Below are 17,612 nucleotides of genomic sequence, written 5' to 3'. Positions count from 1 at the left end.
TATCGGAGAAGTCTCTTCAGAGAAAGTTATCTTTTGGGAAATGATGCCTAGTGGAATGTTCATATGTGGTCCTCCTGTCCAGACACATGGATGATACACAAGAAACTTAAAAAAAATTTGTTGTTCAGTGCACTGTGATTTAGTTCAGATTGCTAGACAGGATTTAGTTAATCCTTATTGTGGTAGATTTAGTTAATCCTTGTTGTGGTAGATTATATTTTTAATTAGATATATTAAAATATGATTTACATAAAGTTCCCCCTTTTTAGTGTATAGCTCTTGAGTTTTGACAAACTTAAAGTCTTGGAGCCACCACCATAATTATACTATCACTCACTCCATAAAGTTTCCTTGTGCCTTTTATCAGTCGTTCCCCTTCCTCTAACCCTGGCAATTACTGATCTTTTTCCTGTCATCATAGTTTTATCTTTTCTAGAATGTCATACAGATGGATCCATACAGAATACAAGCGTTTTGTGATTGGCTTCTCTCACATACCATAGTGCTTTGAGATTCTTTTGTGTTACTGTGTGTAATAGTACTTTCTTCCCCATAGTGTGTGTGTGTGTGTGTGTGTGTGTGTGTGTGTGTGTGTGTGTGTGTTTTATTTTATATTTGAGAGAGACAGAGCATGAGCAGGGGAGGGGCAGAGAGGGAGATACAGAATCCTAAGCAGGCTCCAGACTTGGAGTGGTCAGCACAGAGCCCGACGCAGGTCTCCAACTCTCAAACTGCGAGATCATGACCTGAGCAGAAGTCAGATGCTCAACCCACTGAGCCACCCAGGCTCTCCTCTTTCCCAGAGTTTTGTTCATCTGGTGTTGGACAAATTGCAGTTTTTGGCTATTATGAATAAAGCTGCTATGAATATTTGTGTACAGATTTTGTGTGGTCATAGTGATTTCATTTTTCGTGGTTAAATACATAGAAATGGGATTGCTGAGTTGTATGACAATTTAGTTTTAAAAGTAATTGGCAAACTGTTTGTTAAAATGCCTGTCCTATTTTTCCCCTCAGCCGTGTATGGGATTTTTATTAATTGCTCTAATTCTTGGCAATACTTGGTATGTTAATCTTTAATTTTAGCCATTCTGGTGGCTGTGTATTGGTATTTCATTGTGGTTTGAACTTACATTTCCTTGATACCTAATGATATTGAACTTCTTTTCCTGTGCTTGTTCGCCATTTATATATCCTCTTGGGTGAAAAGGAACTATTTGTGATCGATCTCACTTGTTTGGAAGTAAAAATTTCTGTATTTGCATTGCCTTCTAGGTTTATTTTAGAGCATCTTGAGGACAGAGACAAGTCCCTAGTATAACTTAACAAGCATAGTAAGTGATAAATTGTGTATTGACTGTATGAGCCTTGGTTTCATTGTTAAGCAGATGAGTTTGCTGTCAAGGAAACGTTGTCACTTTATAAAGGAACATGACATTTGTTTTATAGGCATACCAAAGTTAAACTGTTCTTTTGAGTATTTCCTGTTTGTCAGGTTCTGGGGATACAGTAGAGAACAAGCCAGATGAAGTCTCTTCCTTCCTGGAGTAGGGGAGACAAGGCAGAAAGTTCAAACTGCTCCCTCATAATATGTTTGAGTTGCTGATGCTTGCTTCTATCTTATAAAATATTGGAAAGCAGTCTTTTAGATAAGGAGAAGAAAACATACTGGTTTCATCAGAAGATAGGCCCTCTTTGGGTGCCTGGGCGCTTAAGCGTCTGACTTAGACTCAGGTCATGATCTTGCAGTTCGGGAGTTCAAGCCCCGAATCAGCCTCTGTGCTGACAGCTTGGATCCTGGAACCTGGTTAGGATTCCTGTGTCTCCCTCTCTCTCCGCCCTTCCCTGATTCGCGCTCTCTCTTTCTCTCTCTCTCAAAAAATAAACATTAAAAAAAATTGAAAGAAGATAGGCCCTCTTATGAGTGTGTAGTTGTTTTTTTAGTAATCTAGTTTGTTTATTTTATTTTGGAGAGAGTGTGAACTGGGGAGAGGGGCAGAGGGAGAGAGAGCATCTTATGCAGGCTCCACACTCAGTGCAGAGCCCAACGTGGGGCCCCATTCCACAGTCCTGGGATCATGACCTGAGTGGAAATCGGGTTGGATGCTCAACCCACTGAGCCACCCAGGTTCCCCAGTATTTTTTTTTTTTTTTTTTTAATTAAGTAAGCTCTACACCCAACGTAGGGCTTGAACTCAAAACCCTGAGATCAAGAGTTGCAGGCTTAACCAACTGAGCCAGCTAGGTGCCCTGAGTAGTCTAGTATGTTGCTGTTTACTCCTTGTAATGCTTTAGGGGTAGCCACTGGCTAGCCACAGAAATCAGTAGGTTTGAGAATCCTTGTTGTCTAAGCTTGTGAAAGCTGATTAGGGTCATAAAGGAAAGAGGAGGAAAAGTTACTAGTGGAACTCACCTTGAGCTTCCTTTTCTGCTAGGGCATATTCATTTAGTATAAGTATAAATAAGTAAAGTATATGTATTTTTTTCTTATTTGATTATCACTCAGTCCTGTTAGGTAATCTGTTGCCCTGTCACATTTTACCTGTGTGGAAACTGAGGCCCAGAGAAGCTAAGTAAGTCCGTGTTTAAATTTACTCAGCTAAAAGGGAACAGCGATGGAATGACTTAATATTGTTGTAATTAGGATCTCTGAAAAGGTATGCAAGTGAGAACAGAAGAAAACTGGTAATGGATTTAAGGAATGTTAAAATTAGTTTCTTACTTTGATTTACCAGGAATTTGAGTCATTAGCTTGCAGTTCAGAGGCTCCTTAGGATGAACAATGGGGAAGAAAATGAGAATTTGCATTTGTGACAGAATTTAGTTATTCAGTCTGTAAATGTTATAGGAAGTCTGCATATTTTTAACCCAGTCTAAAAGGTCAGAGAATAAATAAGAGCTTCTGTTTATAAAACCTTTTTTCCTATATAAAATACATTAAGAGAAAACTAGCATTTCTGAGCCAAGTGGTGAGTAGTAGCCATTTTTCTGAAAAAAGTTTAGGTATCTGTGATGTGGAAACAGTTTATGGCGAACTTTCTATTTATAAGATGATAGTTCCCATTTATTCTGTACCTATTAGATTTCAGACACTGCCTAATGCATTATGTGTGTGTATATGTGTATATATATATATATATCCTTTATTTTTTACTTTTTTTTTTTTTTTTTTGCTTTAGAGAGAGTGCGAGAGAACGCGTGAGTGGGGGGAGGGGGCAAAAGGAGACAGTGAGAGAATCCTAAGCAGGCTCCACTCTCAGTGCAGAGCCCATCATGGGGCTCGATCCCACGACCTTGGGATCATGACCTGAGCTGAAATCAAGAGTCAGATGCTTAACCGACTGAGCCACCCAGCCGCCCCAAAGCTTTAACTTTTAGTAACTGTGCTCCCCTGCTTCTAGTATAGCTCTATGACAACTGATAAAAATCAATGAAAACCATTTGGTTATAATTGTTAGCCATAAAATGGCTTCAGTTATCCAGACTTAGCCCTGGCAGTTCTCTTTATTTATAAATGAGTCTGGATCCAAAATCTGTGATTTTTTTTTTTTTCTTCAAAGTTTGGAAATAATGTTATAAATGGTGGTTAGTATTCTGCACCTGCCTATTTTATCAGATTGTCGATTGTAACCCATAATTAATTTGAACTAAGTAGTATTGTACTATATCATGGGTTGAGAAGGTGTTTGTGGCTTGATCTAAGAACCCAAACACCACTTAACGTTTCTATATGAAAATAAGAGTGTAGAACCCAGTTCTCCACTCTCTCTTGGTCTTGTTAGAGGCTGCATAGCCCTGGGGCTATAGGACATACTGAATAAGACTTCAGCACACATTAATCTTTCAGAAAGGACTAATAGTTGAGGAAATGGTTGCTGTCCTCTTTGAGTTTAGGGAAATTGAAATTCTTGGTTCAGTTATTTGCATGGGCCAGTCATGTTAGACGATCATAACATTTTATTTTTAATTACTGCAACACATTACTTTTTGCCCACCAGTTTAATCTAGCCTACCTTTTGCTGTTAGACTTAAACTCTTCTTTGGTTGTTCAAAAATCACCCTGCTCCCAAGCCCAAGGTCCTCTTCACCTTCAAGGCTTTCCATGATCTATCCTAGGGGTTAGCAAACTTTTTCTTTAAAGAGCCAGATAATCAAAGCTTTGCATGCCATATACAGTCTTTTTGGCATATACATGCACACACACATACACACACACACACACATACACACACACATACACAGGTCCTTTAAAAATGTAAAAATCATTCTTAGCTCTGGGCCATTTAAAAACAGGACATTTGCCGGGCAGCTTATAAAGCCTCATTTTATCTTTTTGATCCTGTTTTCCATAAGCTCTTCAAAGCATGGTCCATTTAAATCAGTATGGTCTCCTCATCACCTCTGCAGGTACCAAGCTCAGCCTTCATTTCCTGCCTGCTCTTCCATCATTTTTCTGCTTTTCCACACCCTCATACTTCTCTTTGTCATCCTTACTTAGATCCTCTAAGATCTAGCCCAGGTCTTCCATTGAAACATATTCTCACTTATTTTTCTTTTTATTAATTCCTGTAGAACTTAGTTTGTCCCATATGTTAGTTTTCTTGAGAACTTATTCCATGTTTTTCTGTAGTTAACTGCAAGAATAAAGATTGACATTTTCCCTCAAACTATTTTATGGAGAATGCCTGAAATTATTATTTTCTTTACACAAACCAGTATTCCTTCTGTTTGGCATCCTATTCCCTTCCCACAAATTTGAATTTTAGAATTGGAAGCTTGTGTTTCAGATCATCATGACTCATCCTCTTTGTTTCACACAAGAGCAGAAACTTTAAATGACATGTCCAAAGTCATACAACAATTTGTTTAGCACACCGCCTCCTTACTTTGTGACATAAGGCAGGGTATTTTATTTGTGGTTGAGTTTCTTCCTCTGTGAAATGGGGATGATGGGAATTAAATGAATTATGTATGTAAAATGCTTAAATCAATGCCTGGCATATAGTAAGTGTTTGTAACTTTTAACTGTTATAGCATGTTTGGAAATCCGTAGAAACTGCATGAGCAAGGTAAGGTTGCAGAGTGCTTGTTGGTAGGTTTGGGGTAGTGCTGGATGAGTGGATGCTCTTCAGCATTTTGTTGAGCTTGTGTATGTATACTGTTCATTAATTCAGTGTAAGTTTGAAGCTGTGAGACTAGAACAGTTAAAAGATGAACAAGGAGCACCTGCGTGGCTCAGAATGTTAAGTGTCCAACCCTTGGTTTCTGCTCAGGTCATGATCTCGTGGTTCGTGGGATCAAGCCCTGCTTTAGGCTCTGTGTTGACAATGCGGAACCTGCTTGGGATTCTCTCTGTTCCTCCCTCCTGTGTTTGTGTGTGTGTTTGTGTGTGTGTGTGTGTGTGTGTGTCTCAAAATAAACATTAAAAAAATTAAAAAGATAAACAATTGTTGAATCAGTGTTACGTTTCTGAAACTAACACTGTTAACTAGCTGGAATTAAAATAAAAAACTTAAGATGAATGAAACCTCTCTGCTTCCAGGTTATTCGGTAGAGTAGGAAAGGCAGGCATGCAGAGTGTAAACTGGTAGCACTGAGAAGGGAGGGAATGACTGCCTTGGGTGGGTGGTGAAGAAAAAAACCTTGAAAAAGACCCAGGGTGTTGAGATGGATCTTGAGGAATGGCGAGTAGTTTTCAGTGAGGCCATGGAAGAGAAGAGGAAGTTCTAGGATAGGAAGTTTGTGCTAAAGCAGAAGATGCTATAAACATGGTGTGTGTAGAAAGATATGATTTACAGTGTGGTGGAAGAAATGGAGGGGTGGTACTTGCTGAAAGCAGAGAGACAGATTTGGAAGCCCTTGTAGTTAGAGAAGAAGTGAAGTGAGTTTGAAATAAATACAAATGAGGGGCGCCTGGGTGGCTCAGTCGGTTAAGTGTCCAACTCTAGCTCAGGTCATGGTCTCGCGGTTCATGGGTTCAAGCCCCGTGTCGGACTCTGTGCTGACGGCTCAGAACCTGGAGTCTGCTTCGGATTCTGTATCTCCCTCTCTCACTGTCCCCCGCCCCTCCCCCCCCCTCACCCTGTTTCTCTCTGTCTCTGAAATGCGAATAAATGTTAAAAAAATTTTTTTAAATACAAATGAGAAATTTTTTAATAGAGAGTTTTAACATATATAAAAATAGAACATAGCTGTCCTACATAGCTGTCACTTAGCTTTAGCGGTTATCAGTAAATGGCTTACCTTTTTTCACCTGTAGTTCCCTTTTCCTCATTATCACTTGTTGTCTTGGAAAGGGGATTAAAGTTGTTTTGAGGCCCTGGGAAAGATTAATGACCAATGGCTAAAACATTGGGACAGAGACTTCATTGAGTTCACTACGTGGAAACACTTCTGGTGCAATGGAGGGGATGAATGCTTTGGAAGGTTCATAGGACCAGTGTCTGAAGAAGCTCAAGGAGAGGATTGCAACTGGTGGCTACTCTCCACATGGCTATTTAAATTTATTTATTTATTTATTTATTTATTTATTTATTTATTTATTTATTTAAAATTAGAATTAAAAAGAAATGTTTTTTTTTAATGTTTGTATTTATTTTTGAGACAGAGAGAGACAGAGTGTGAGCAGGGGACGGGCAGGGATAGAGGGAGACACAGAATCTGAAGCTGGCTCCTGGCCCTGAGCTGTCAGCACAGAGCCCGATGCGGGGCTCGAACTCACAGACCGGGAGATCATGACCTGAGCTGAAGTCTGACACTTAACTGACTGAGCCGCCCAGGCTATTTAAATTTAAATTTAAGTTAATTAAAATAAAAATTCAGTCCTCAGTCACACTAGCCATATTTCACGTGCTCAGCCGTCACGTGTACTTAATGGCTACCATATTAGGCAGCACAGATATAGAATTTTTTTTTTTTTTATCATTATAGAAAGTTTTGTTGAACAGCACTGGACTTGAGTCCTAAAATTCCTTTTTATCTGAGTCTCTTGGTGGGTGTAGCTCGTATCTCAATGTGCCTGGCTTTATGTTATGGCCATGTCCCTTATCCCTTCCTCTTAAGTAAAACTTTATATGAAGAGGATTTTTTTTACAAGTTTAATTTGTGTTGTAATATAAGAAAAATAATTGTGTTAGCTAACAATGATCAAGCATTTATTTAATATGCCAGGCATTGTTCTTAAGCCAGGCTGTCCTTATGAATATCACTGAATTTTTTATAGCCTTATGTGAAGATGCTGTTTTTTTTTTTTCTTTTCTTGTTTTTAAAGGTACTGACTTTAGGGGCGCCTGGGTGGCTCAGTTGGTTAACGTCCGACTTCAGGTCATGATCTCAAGGTCTGTGAGATCTAGCCCCGCGTCGGGCTCTGTGCTGTCAGTTCAGAGCCTGGAGCCTGCTTCAGATTGTGTGTCTCCCTCTCTCTCTGCCCCTCCCCTGCTCATGCTCTGTCTCTGTCAAAAAATGAATAAACGTTAAAAAAAAAAAATGTTTAAAGGTACTAACTTTATCACCATTTTATAATGTTGAAATTGAGACACAATGAGCTGAAGTTACGAGGTTAAGGTCACAGAGCTAGGAAGTGATAGGGTCAGAGTAGGGTCTTGGGTTATTTATTTGTATATATTTTGACCAGCAGGTCGTAGAGAAATTAAATTAGTTCTTATGGGGATGGTAGTTGTTTTGAAACAGTGGTTCTAGATGATTATATGACTGGATTAATCTGGCAGTTGTGTGAATTTAGAGTTGCTGGTCCACCTTAGTTTGCTAAAAAGAAAAAAAACCCTAGTTTTAGTGTTTGGGTTTGTCGTGGCCTACCCCCTACTGCCGCCTTGACTCATTTTTTCAGTGTGGATATCATTATTCAGTAAGTATTAGTTAATAGAGTTTCCCTTTCTAGTAAAAAAAACTGAAATGGTTAGAAGAAAATGACTCACCTGAGTTAACTGTAAGAGCTGGAATTACATTTCTAGTTTTTAGTTGTCCTTTCTCCTGACAACTGTAGTTTTTTTGTACTATATAAACAAATCGAATTAGTTGGTATTTGTCATAATTCACATAAATTGTACTGTATACTTAATATACTTAATTTATTCAACAATTTATAATATTTACTGTATGCCAGCCTCTGTTAAGCCCTGGGCACACAGTGGTGAAGGAGACAGAAGTGTTTGCCCCCATGGAGTTTATATTCTGGGAGTGGGAAGTGGACAGAAACAGAAAGTAAGTTGGTTGAACACATAATAGAATTTCAGATATTAAGTGCTATCATTCATTAAATATTAACTAAAGTATGAAAACGGTGATATAATAATGGTTGGGGAGCGACTTTTGATAATATGGTCAGGACAGGCTTTTCTGAGGATGGAACATTTAAATCGAAATCTAAATAATAAGCAGTTGGCTGTGTCAGTATCTGAGAAGAGTATTATTACACTTTTACTGGAAAGGGGTTAGCAGGTATGTCTTTCTTACTGTGCCAAAGAATATTAGTTACATCCAAACAACTAGTCAGGTTCTAGAAATCTGTATCAATGAAATACTTGGATTGTATAAGTTATCCAGGCCTGTTGAAAGTTATAGAAACTAGTAAATGACATCTATAGATACAGTGTTGAAGAATAGTAATGAAAGCAAGAATGATGAAAAATGAAGAAATAAAAAGTTGTATAATTACGTTGTGGAGGGCACTACCAATAGAAATTGCATATTCCTCCCCCACCCTCAGGATTTTGAAACAATAAGGGAAGAAATTTTATTCTAGCTAGATTATTTAATGTGTTTCAATTATCAGGAGTGTTCTTGGGTTGTCTGTGTATATATTTTGCTTATTCAAGTGGTGAATGAGACAGATAAAATATACATATGAAAATAGCACATTTTAAACTTTGTCCTAGATATAACCTCTAATGTGTAAGTTGCCTGAAGGCAAGGCTCTGTTCATCTGGCTCATTCAACAGATATTTGTTAAATATAAAGTTAAAAAAACTAAAATTTTTGAGTGCTTCCTCTGTGCTAGAGTGTTTATTTTACACCTTTAATGAAGTTTAATTGACATAAAATGAGTCCCACATTGTAAAATGTACAATGTAATAAGTTTTGACCAAATGAGAGTGTGTCTGTGTGTGTACATTTTTCATATTCTCTTACTTGATCCTCCACAACCCTGTGACTTGACTTATTTCCGTTTTACAGATAAGAAAACTGGGGACCAAAGTGATTAAGTAACCTTCCTGGGGTCACTGTAAGTGGCTGACCTGGGATTTGAAACCGAGTTGTCTGAAAAGTAGAGTAGACCTTTGGGTTTTGGTATGCCCTCTGTTTTTAAGCACTGCACTCTGAAGTCCTAGTGCTTTTGGTTTCCTGGGTTGGGAATATCTGTGATCTCCTCTCTAATTTATCCATAGTTTCTTCCTATTTGTGTGTGTGTGTGTGTGTGTTTTGCTATTGGTGATGTCCTTTTGCAACAAAAATTTTTTTGATCCCTCCCCCCCGCCTTAAATAAGCTCTAGGCCCAATGTGGGGCTTGAAAACAAAACCCTCAGATCGAGTCACCTGCCCTACTGACTAGTCAGGCACCCCAAATTTCTGATTTTGATCAAGTCCCATTTATTTTTTCGTCTGTTGATTGTGCCTTTAGTGTCATATCTAAGAATCCATTGCCAAATCCAAGGTCTTGAAGATTTACCCCAATTTTTTTTCTTGCAAGAGTTTTAGAGTTTTAGCCTTTACATTTAGGTATTTGATCCATTTTGAATTCTTATATATGTTGTAAGGTAGGAGTTCAGCCGCATTCTTTTACATGTGGATATCCATTTGTCTCAGCTCTATTTGTTGAAAAGACTATTCTTTTCTCAGTAAGTTGTCTTGGTTCTCTTTTCAAAAATCATTTGACTATAAATGTAAGAGTGTATTTTTGGACTGTTGCTATTTCATTGTTCTTTTATCCTTATGTTAGGAGCATACTATCTTGATTACTATAGGTTCTCATTTTGAATTCCTGATATATCATTTCTTCTGTAAATATTTCAATGTATATATTTCTCTAAGAGAATGAAAGTTTTAAAAACATCACACTTGGGGGCAAGGCACCTGGCTGGCTCAGTCAGTAGAGCTTGTGACTTTTTTTAAAAATTTTTTTCGATGTTACTTTTTTGAGAGAGAGAGAAGGGGAGGGGCAGAGAGAGAGGGAGACACACAATCTGAAGCAGGCTCCAGGCTTCCAGCTGTCAGCACAGAGCCCATTGTGGGGCTTGAACTCAAGAGCCGCGATCATGACCTGAGCCGAAGTCGGACACTTAACCGCGACTGAGCCACGCAGGCACCCCTTAATTCTTTAGTATTAGGTAATGTCTAGTCATTTAAAATTTTCCCAATTGTGTGTCTCTTAAAAAATAATCTGCTTTACTGAAGTATAGTGTACATACAGTAAAATTCACCAATTTTATGTGCAATGTAATGAATTTTTAGCCTCAGATTAATTTTGTTACAATTTACATATAGTAAAATTTAACCTTTTTTAGGTATGTTTTAGGAGTTTCTTTTTGGCTCTGCCTTTAGTTTGGGGAGTGGCAAGTTTAAGGTATAGTTTACATGCAGTAAACTCATCCTATTCAGTGTAAAGTTCTTTGAGTTTTGGCAAATGTATAGTCACATAATCACTACCACAATTCAGATACCACCCTATAAAGTTCCCTCTGTACTTTTATAATAAACATCCTTTCTTCTCCCTTAGCCCCTGGCAGTCACTGATTTGATTTCTGTATAGATTTGCCTTTCCAGAATGTCATATAAATGGGATTATGGATTATTTTTGTGTCTAGCTTCTTTAATTTATCACAGTGCTTTTGAAATTCATCCATGCTGTGTGTAGCATGTGTCAGTAATTTGTAATTTTATTACTGAGTAGTATTCCACTATTCAGGATGTACTACTGCGGTTTATTCATTTATCAGGTAATAGACATTTGGGCTGTTTTCACTTTTTGGCTATTTTGAAGAAACCAGCTCTGAACATTCACATTCATTACTTTTTTTTTGTTGTTGTTATTTAATTAGGTTCTTTGTAAGAAATTTAGAACACCAATTTGTGAGGGTAAACTCCATTCGTGAGAGCAAACACAGAGCGGAGGTAGCCCTGAAGCTGAGGAACGGCTTTGATTTTTGGCAGAATTTGCGAGTCCACAGCTTTCTGATCACCCTTGCGCTGCTCTGTAATCTCATATTTCTCTTTCTCCGTGTCGAAGATCTCACCTTCCTGGTGTCTGGGCTTACGCAGCTTCTTCTTCTTGAAGTAAGCATCAGTGAGGTGTTTGGGGATTTTCACATTGCTGATATCAATTTTGGTGGAGGTGGCAATGACAAATTTCTGGTGTGTTCTACGCAGAGGAACTCGATTAAGGGACAGAGGTCCAGTCACAAGTAGCAAGCCACTGCTCAGTTGCTTCAGGAAAACCACTCTCTTGCCTCTGTGGCGCCCAGTGAGGATGATCAAAATGGTCCCAGGAGTGATGCTAGCTCGCAGTTTCCTCACATGCTGACTAAAAGGTTTTTTGCCGTGGCTCAACAGCTTCCGAGGCACATCTTCAGTAGGATAATACCTAGGCATTTTGCGAAGTTTAACCACTCGGGTACCACCATTCTTGTCACCACCAACTGGTTTTGTGACAGTAGCAAGAACCTTCTCCTTCTTTTTCTTTTCAATCCTGGATTTAGCTGCTGAATACTTCCTCTTGTACATGGCCTTTCTCGAATACATAGCCGATCGGGAATACCTGCCAATTCCTCTGACTAGGACAGGGTTTCGGCTGCAGTGGGGCTTCCCCTTCTTTGGCGTTTTAGCCTTGGGGTTACCCTTCTTAACCTTGCCACCAGCACCAGCCTTCTTGGCTTCAGGTTTCTTCTCCTTAGCATCCGGCTTCTCAGCTTTTTCGCCCGCCATCTTGCAAGATGGGAAAGAGCTCACATTCATTACTTTTGAATACGTACCTGGGAGTGGGGTTGTATAAGTCTGTTTGACTTTATAAGAAAATGCCAAACTGTTTTCCAAAATGGCTGTGCCATTTTCCATTCCCACCAGTGGTGTGTGAGAGTTTCAGCTGCTTGGCATCCTTGCTAGTGGTTGGTATTATCAGTCTTTAATTTTATTAGCTAAGTCTACTTGCTTAAATGACTGTGTAAGTCTTTTGCCTGCTTATTGAGCTATTTATCTTCTTATTAATAAGTTCTTTGAGTTCTTTGTAATTCTGGGTATAAGGTTATTATCAGACATAACATTTTGCAAATGTTACCTTGTCTATGGGTTGACTTAATTTTCTTCTTTTTTTTTTTTTTTTTAAATTTTTAATGTTTGTTTATCTTTGAGAGAGACAGAGTACAAGTGGAGGAGAGGTAGAGAGAGAGAGGGACACAAAATCCGAAGCAGGCTCCAGGCTCTGAGCTGTCAGCACAGAGCCCGATGCGGGGCTTGAACTCACAAACTGTGAGATCATGACCTGAGCTGAAGTCTGACGCTTAACCGACTGAGCCACCCAGGCGCCCCGACTTAATTTTCTTAACAGTCTTTCAAAGGACAGAATACTTGAAAATTGTATGAAATCTAATTTGTCAATTTTTTGCTTTTATGGTTTGCATTTTTTCTGTTCGAAAATTTTTGTCTAACCAAAGGTCATAGAGATTTTCTCCCATATTTTCTGTTAAAAGTTATACTTAACTCTTTTGTGATTAGGTCATTGATACATTTGAGTTAGCCTTGACAAGCTTTTGTTTCTAGTAGCTTTTTGGTAGATTCTCTTAGGATTTTCTGCCTAAATGATCATACTATTATCTTTATTATTAAAGACAGTTTTCCTTTTTTCTGTCTAGTCTTGCCTTGATATTGCCTAAGCTAGAACTTCCAGTTCTAGTGTCTCTTCATTTTATTTATTTATTATTTTTTGTGATGTTTATTTATTTTTGAGAGAGAGAGAGCTTTTGAGCAAGTGAGCGCTAGTGGGGGAGGGGCAGAGAGGGAGAGAGACTGAGGATCCAGAGCAGGCTCTGCGCTGACAGCAGAGAGCCCAGTGCAGAACTTGAACTCATGACCCATGAGATCATGACCTGAGGCAAAGTCGGACACTTAACTGACGGAATCACCCAGGCGCCCCCATTTTATTTTTTTATAATTCTAATCAAGATTCTCGTGAGATTCACAAGTTGATATGTCATCCATTTTAATCTACCTTCTACCTCTTATTTTATGCTAGGTGCTTTTGATTCAGTGATCAGTACAAAGTCCCTAACTTTGTGGAACTTGCTCATTGTCATCAGAGGCACATTAGTAAAATACCTTGATTTTTCAAAAGGTGGATCAACATCAATTCCATTGTAAAGCTTAAAGATAATTAAATGAGAATAAGAACACTTTGACATTTCTCGGTTATGTGTACATTAAACTTCCATGAAGAAAGTATTTAATAAACTGTGAAGAAATTTGTTTTAAATATTTATTTATTTTGAGAGAGCACGAGGGAGAGAGAGCTCTGCACCACCATGGAGCCCAACTTGGGGGCTGGATCCCATGAACCATGAGGTCAGGACCTGAACCGAAATCAAGAGTTGGATGCTCAACCGACTGAACCATCTAGATGCTCCAAGAAATTTGTTTTAGAAATAATGGCTCATGTAAAACAGCAGTAGACTTTATTTTTAAAATTGTAGTTGTTGACATTGCAGCCACATTTTTTTTTCAGCGCAGAGGTTGGCAAATCTTTCTTGAAATGACTCGGATAGTAAGTGTTTTAGACATTATGGGCCATATAACTTCTCTGTTGCATATTCTTGGCTTTTCTTCTTCCTTCCCCTCCCCCTTCCTCCCTTCCTCCCTTCCTCCCTTCCTCCCTTCCTCCCTTCCTCCCTTCCTCCCTTCCTCCCTTCCTCCCTCTCTCCCTCTCTCCCTCTCTCCCTCTCTCCCTCTCTCCCTCTCTCCCTCTCTCCTTAAAAACCATACTTAGAATCTCAACAAAAACAGGTTGTGGGCTGTAGTTTGCTGACCATTGATTTACGTAATGATTACTTTGAAATCTTTCTCCATCTTTTTCTTTCTACTTTGGGCGCATTTATTCATTAGATATTTATTAAGTGTATATCATATGTGAGCTATGGTTCCTTTTTGCTGATTTTGGTAAGCGGTACAAAGACGTGTAAGATACTATGTGCCAATCTTTGTTGTTTAGGTTTTATTTCATCCAGGAGCTTTTGGCCAAGGGCATGAATGAATGGGCGTTGAAACCCAGGAGTTTCAGTCTAGAGAGTACTGTGTGTATTTGATTGGGATGTCATATTCCAAGGAAGGTTTCTTGAAAGATGACATTTGAGTTTCAAGGCTGTGTAGGATTGAATTTTTCTATTACAAGACATTAAAGACATTTTGGACGGTAAAGTAGAAGTTAATAAATCATGTAGAGTTCCTAATTTAAAAAAGTGTATAATTTTAGATATATAGAAAAGCTGCAATGATATTACAAATAATTCTATACCCTTCACCTTCATTCTTTATGTAATATTTACTTTTTAATTTTTTCTCTGTTAAATTAAGATACACATATATAATTTGTTATAAAATTAAAATTATTTTATTAAACGTATGGGAAACATGGTGCTCCTTAGCCCTAAATAATTCAGAGTACATTTCCTAATAACAAGGACATTCTCTTTCAAAACCACAGTACATTTGTCAAAATGAGAAAATTAATGTTGTGTTAGACTGTTATCTATAGACCTTATTCAGATTTCACTCGTTGTTCTGATGTTCTCTACAGCAAAACAGAATACTCTTTTGATGGCCCAGGAACCAATCTGGGATTATATGTTACATTCAGTTGTCATGTCTTTTTGATTTCCTTTAATCTAAACTAGTTCCTTAATCTTTGTCTTTTATGACTTGATGCTTTTGAAGAATTCAGGTTATTTTGTAGAATGTCCCTTAACTGGGGTTCCTCTCTTTCCTCATGATTTAGATTCTGATTGTGCCTTCTTAGCAAGAATACCACAGATTTGCCATGTTCTTATTGCATGATTTGGGGCAGGTACATGATGTGCATATTTGTCCCATTGCTGGTACACTGTTAACTTGGATGACTTGGCAAGGAACGGATAGGTTTTTCTTTTTTCTGATTTCTTTAATTTTTTAAGTAACCTCTACCCCCATTGTGGGGCTTAAACTCAACGACTAAGAGTTGTGATCAAGAGTCGCATGCTCTACTGACTAAGCCAGCCTCGCGCTCTAGATCTGCTAGACTTCTTTCCTAGAAAATTATTTTTCACTTTGTCATTAATCAGTATCTTGTGGGGAGTTGCTTTATAACTATATAAATATCCTGTTTCTCTTTTACTAGATTTAGCATCCATTGGTGATTTTTGTGTGAAACAGTTTATTAAATGGCTACCAAATTGTAACCTTTTAATAACGTCATTCCTTCTACCTTTATTAGTTGGAATTCACTTGTCGGGTTGACAGGATGACAAGGAGATGGGGCTTGAGGTGAAGGAGCAGAGAGCTCAGTATTAGGATGGCACAGATAATTTCTGTGAGGACTTCATCTTCATAACCTAGGAGTTATGTGAAAGGGCACAGAGTCCAGATGAATGTCTCTTTCTTCTTCATGATGGACTGACCCTTTTATCATAAAATGTCCCTCTTGGGCACCTGGGTGGCTCAGTCAGTTAAGCGGCCAACTTTGGCTCAAGTCACGATCCCGTGGCTTGTGGGTTTGGGCCCCGCTTCTGGCTCTGTGCTGACAGCTCAGAACATGAAGCCGGCTTCGGATTTTGTGTGTGTGTGTCTCTCTCTGCCCCTTCCACACTCCCACTCTGTCTCTCTCAAAAATAAACACTAAAAAATTTTTTTAAATGTCCCTCCTTCTAGTAACACTTCTGTTTCGTTAGATAATTGTACAGCCACTGCAGCTTTCTTGTATGTGCTGTTCTTACAATATTTCCTTTTCCATCCTTTTCCTTTCAGTCTCTTTGTATCTTTAAATCTAAAATTCCTCTCTTACAGACTGTGTATGGTTGGATCTTGTTTTTTTATTCACTTAAGCCTGTGTCTGCAGTGATTCTGTCAGTCTCCTATGGTAGCCTCTGACTACAAACTCCACTGTTTTTGAGGGCACCCTTTGGCATGAACTTCTCTACATGCTGTTGCAAATGAATTTCCGCTGGGAAGAGAATCTGAGCTTATCTCTCTCTTTTTTTTTAAATGTTTGTTTATTTTTGAGAGAAGGAGAGAGAGAGAGAGAGAGAGAGAATGAATGGGGGAGGGGCAGAGGGAGAGGGAGACACAGAATCAGAAGCAGGCTCCAGGTTCTGAGCTGTCAGCACAGAGCCCCACGTGGGGCTCCAACTCATGAACCATGAGATCATGACCTGAGCAGAAGTCAGATGCTTAACCCACTGGGGTGTGGCCCTCCCCCCTTTTTAATTGTGGTAAAATGTACATCGCATAAAAGTTAACCTTTGTAACCATTTTTAAATGTGTAGTTCAGGGGACCGAAGTACCTTCACTTTGTTGTGCTCCCGCCGCCTCTATTAAGTTCCAAAATAATATCCCAGAAGGAATCCCTTTACCCACTAAGCATTTGCTCCCTATCCCAGCCATCCTTAGCTCCTGGTATTCACCAGTCTACTTTTTGTGTCTATGAATTTGACTACACTATATATCTCCTATAAGTAGAGTCATACAATAGTTGTCCTTTTGTGTATGTGGCTTCTTTTCACTTAGCATGTGTTCATCCTTGTTGTATGTGTCAGAACTTCATTTGTTTTTAAGGCTGAAAAATATTCTATTGTATGGATATACCACCTTGTGTTTATCATTTGTCAGTGGACATTTGGGTTTTTCCTCCTTTTGGCTATTGTAAATAATGCTACTCTGAACATTGATGTACAAATATCTGTTCAGATCCATGCTTTCAGTTATTTTGGGTATGGATTCAGGAGTGGTATTGCTGGATCATAGGATAATTCTGTTTAATATTTTTAAAATTTTTAATGTTTATTTTTGAGAGAGCATGAGCAGGGAAGGTGCAGAGAGAGAGAGAGAGAGAGAGAGAGAGAGAGGGATTTTTTGAAGCAGGCTCCAGGCTCTGAGCTATCAGCATAGAGCCTGATGTGGGGCTTGAACTCATGAGTGGTGAGATCATGACCTGAGCTGAAGTCGGACGCTTAACTGACTGAGCCACCCAGGCGCCCCAATTCTGTTTAAATTTTGGGGGACTGCCATACTATCTTCCACAGCAGCTATAACATTTTACATTCCCACAGGTAGTACACATGGGTTCCAGTTTCTCCACATTTTTCCAACACTTGTGATTTTCTGTCTTTTTTATAATAGCTTTCATAGTGGGGGTGAAGTGGTAGCTCATTGGGATTTTGATTTGCACCTTTCCTGATGACTAGTGATGTTGAACATCTTTTCATGTGCTTATTGGCTAACTGTATAGCTTCTTTGGAGAAATGTCTATTCAAGTCTTTTGTCCATTTTTGAATTGGGTTGTATGTTTTTTTGTTGTTGTTTAATGAATTGTAGTTGTTTATGTATTCTGGAATTATCAGATACATGAAATGTACATATCTTAC

General features: G+C 38.6%; 1 protein-coding gene and 1 pseudogene across 12 annotated transcripts in view; one reads left to right on the top strand and one right to left on the bottom strand.

The window, feature by feature from the left end:
- ATXN2 (ataxin 2) overlaps positions 1 to 17,612 on the top strand; it is a 128,332-nt gene that overhangs the window by 13,864 nt on the left and 96,856 nt on the right. The window lies entirely within an intron of this gene.
- On the bottom strand, positions 11,045 to 11,938 carry LOC132665355 (large ribosomal subunit protein eL6 pseudogene; annotated as a pseudogene).

The sequence above is a fragment of the Panthera onca genome, chromosome D3 (assembly GCF_046562875.1).
Source record: "Panthera onca isolate mPanOnc1 chromosome D3, mPanOnc1 haplotype 2, whole genome shotgun sequence".
NCBI classification, from domain to species: domain Eukaryota; kingdom Metazoa; phylum Chordata; class Mammalia; order Carnivora; family Felidae; genus Panthera; species Panthera onca.
This window is presented reverse-complemented; position numbering and strand designations above follow the sequence as displayed.